Below are 3,690 nucleotides of genomic sequence, written 5' to 3'. Positions count from 1 at the left end.
TGATGACAGATTATAAGGTATGAGATATGGGATAGCTGTTCTTTTTTCTCCATTGCTTCTTTACATGGTAGAATTAGATATTTTTCCCATTTGTGGAGGAGTTTGTGTCTGAAAAGGCTGCATGCTTTTTTTTCCTAAATAGGTCTTATTTTGCCCTTTATCTGCCCCTGTCCTTCAGTGGGTGAGGGTATGAAACTGAGAGCAGGAAACCTCTCAGAAGTCACAAGCCAACCCGAGTGCATTTTTTCAGGGAGGTTTTTCCTCCAGGACCAGAGAAAGTGATAACTCCAGGCTCAGCAAAGAGCTGTGGTTTCCTCTGAATCACTTGTGTGCCACAGCTGAGAGCAACCCAGCATTTGCTCAAAGGTGAAGCACTGCTTCCATGTAAGCAGGCTCCGCGTGACATGTTACACAACAGCACTGGCTGGTGCTGGCGGCTGTCATATCATCCACAGGACATCTCTGGACATGATGTGCTGCCCAGGCTACCATCCTCTCTCCTGTCTCTCATGCTGTGATGCTCACCTGGACTGGAGATGAGCTGGGAGTCAATTTCCCTTACAGCAGGACCAAGCTCTGGAGGAGAGGGCATGTCCTTTCTCTGTAGGAGAGATGCTGATCTCAGGATATTGAGACCCACCAGTCCTGTGGCCAGGATGCTTCTCCTCACCTGCAGCATTTCTGTACTGGTGCATTTGATGTACCCATTCCCCTTCTCATCTACCCTGAAATTACTGAGAATAGAGGCTGTTCTTTCTAGTAATGTCTCTCCTGACAGAAGCTCATTTGTAAATTCATATCGACCAAAGCAGCACAGCATTGATCGTCCTGTTCAGCCATCGGTGACGCTGCTGCTACTGAGAGGTTGCATTTGTAGCTGAGAGAGCAGGCATGAGGTTCGCTGCTGATGGCAGGAGTGTGTGGTAGTCCTGCTCCACTGCCCTGCTCCCTGGCCCTCAGCCCTGCAGGGCAGTGCCCGTGCTCGGCAGCCTGATTCCAGGCCCTAGGTGCCTGCTGACAGGCAGTCTAATCAGAGAGCACCAGCCTATCCGTGAGCCTCTTGGGTAAGTTGTTAAAATAACAGCCTTGCAGAGTTCCTGACTGGCTCAAATATGCAGTGATACCAGAAATATGAGTGACATGTTTTTCATTTAACAGGGAGAAAACACAGCCCCATGCAGAGAGGACTTCATAACCTCTTAGTATAGGGTTAGTTTTCCCACCTGTCTTTTTAAACCAGCTAACTAGTTTCACTCAGTGAGAAAATACCTGTTAAAAATGCTTTCTGGGTAAAACCATCTCTACTACATCCCTAAAACCATCCAGAGCCAGGAATGTCACTTGTTGCAAGTCTGACCATTCTAAGCTATGTGAGCATGAACTGAGGCAGTGCAGTTGTTGGTGACACACAGTGCAAGCTGGCTGTAGTTCATTCTTAATCTTGGGGCCCTGTTTCTACTTTCATATGAATGTCTGGCGGCACATATGAGCTTTCTGCATAGTGGGGATGCTAGCTTTCAGTGCTGAGGATATTTGGTTCCAGCCCTGCGAGTACCTGTGGTCTCCTCCATGCAGCTGCAAAATTGTTAGATGTCTTTAATTAAGCCGGTGAACTCTGCCAGTGCAGCAGATGCCTCCATTAACTGCTCAACCATAGGCATTTTGTGAAACAGTAAAGAATGGGAGTGCACCAAAGGAGAGAATTGCTTTAGCTTTGATCACCATCCCCTGCAGCATTGGGTCTTCAAAGGGAGGCAAAAAGCTCCCCTGCCTTATGGTGTGCTAAGAAGCACTGTCCTGCAGTGTGTGTCCAAATTGGCTGTGGCTCTTGAGGTTTTTAGAAGCACATACACCATTTCTGTAACCCATTTCATTTATTTTTAACAGAAAGTGATCTTACAGCCCACAGACTAGGTCTGAGAGCAGCTCTGAAGGTGAAACAGCAGTAGAGAGGGAGAGCTCCACACCAGCACATGGAAGAAATTGCTCTCCTTGGGCCAGGAGTCTCGTGGGAGCTCAGCTGCATCCCCTCTTTGCTGCTGGGGGCTCCAGGGAACAGGAGGACAACAGGACAATGTCAAAGAAACACCGGATTTTGCAGTCAGTTTCTTCTTGGCTTGCAAACAGCTGAGCAAGATCCCAAATGCGTATAGATTTCAGTGGGATTTCGGCAAAACAAAGACAGGTAAGCCTTGAGAATTTATTTGGAAAACTCACTTTCCAGTGCAATTAACCCTGGAGGAATTTAAAATCCACAGGCCTGTGAAGTTCCCTCAGTCCTGATGATCTGTTTGAGGAAGGTGCAAAGCCCCTGCTCGGTGCAGCTAGGCAACCAACTCCTGCCCAGTTAGGCTAGTTTCATGGGTCCCTGCAGCCCTCAGCCAGCTCTGATTGCTTTTATCCCAGCAATCAAAACCAGCCCCAGAAATGTCCATTTAGCCTGCGCAAAGCTCTCCCTTGAGCCATGGGCAACCAGCCTGCTGAGAGGGAGATGTTGCATCCCTCACTTGCACATCCCAAGGGCATAAGCTGGGATGCAACTCTGTATGCCCAGTGCTCACCTACCACTGAGATATTGCAGGAGGGAGTGCAAGACTCCCTGGGACCATATAAAGCAGAAAGGGCAGCAGCAGACCAGGTATGTGCTGACTGTCCATGTGTGCTGCATTGAAAGGAGGCTGGTATATCGCAGATGAGCATTCCAGCCTTCCCACCCCAGGGCTCAGTTCAGAAGGGACCAGCAGGATTGTTTTGTGCAGCCTCCATTGTGACAGAGGCCAGAGACTTTCCCACCCAATGAGGCCTCCATTTAACCATCCAGCCGATTAAACTCCATCCTCCAGTGCCTTTGCTTTGGGGGGAAAGAGTACTGCATACATGCATACAGCTAAAGGGTTCAGCAGCCTGACTGAGGGTAGGGCAGTGCATGGGATAGGAGCTACTCACCTGTATGTGTGGTTTTGGTGGGTCTCAGCCTTGTGGCTCAGAACTGGTGCAAGCAGTGAAACGTCCCAGGGCCAGCAGCACTGCAGGGAGCTGGTCTGTGCTGCCAGGCAGGGACAATGGCCAGAGGCCAAAGTCTCAATGCATCTCTCTGCTCTTCAGTTATGACCCATATTCCTTGTTTTTACCCATGAAGCACAGAGCTGATCACAGCAATACACCTGCAGCTTAGTTATTCTTCAGCTCTTTTTGTTGGGAAGAAGCAAATGATTCTCTCAGTGCATCTTCAGGAGGGTGGACAGCATGGGGACACCTCCAGGATCTATCCCAAAGATAGACCCCAAAGGAACGCTCTGGGAATATTCTGGAGAATACATGAATATTTTTTCACTACTTCTGACAAAGAGCTATTGGGTGTTGTACAAAGATAAATGACTATGAAACTGACAGGTCTGCTCTAACAGCTGATTTCAACTCTCCTACTACTGAGCAGAGGGGCAATAAGAACAGTTTACTTTCAAACATGACAGGGCAACAAGCCACCACTACACTTAGGAAACCAAATCATGTTGCCACTGCTCAAGATAAATCCAAACTTTAATTCTGGCCTGAAGATACGATTGTCAGAGAATAACAATACACTTCTATTATTAATCAAAATTGTATTTACTGATATTTTAGGGAAATGAAAGACAAAGGTTATCTGTTTTAAAATTACTGCATGCATAGAAAGAAATAGTTTCCTCA

The sequence above is a fragment of the Melopsittacus undulatus genome, chromosome 6, assembly GCF_012275295.1.
Source record: "Melopsittacus undulatus isolate bMelUnd1 chromosome 6, bMelUnd1.mat.Z, whole genome shotgun sequence".
Lineage (NCBI taxonomy): Eukaryota > Metazoa > Chordata > Aves > Psittaciformes > Psittaculidae > Melopsittacus > Melopsittacus undulatus.
The sequence above is the reverse complement of the archived record's forward strand: the minus strand, read 5'-3'. Positions refer to the sequence as shown.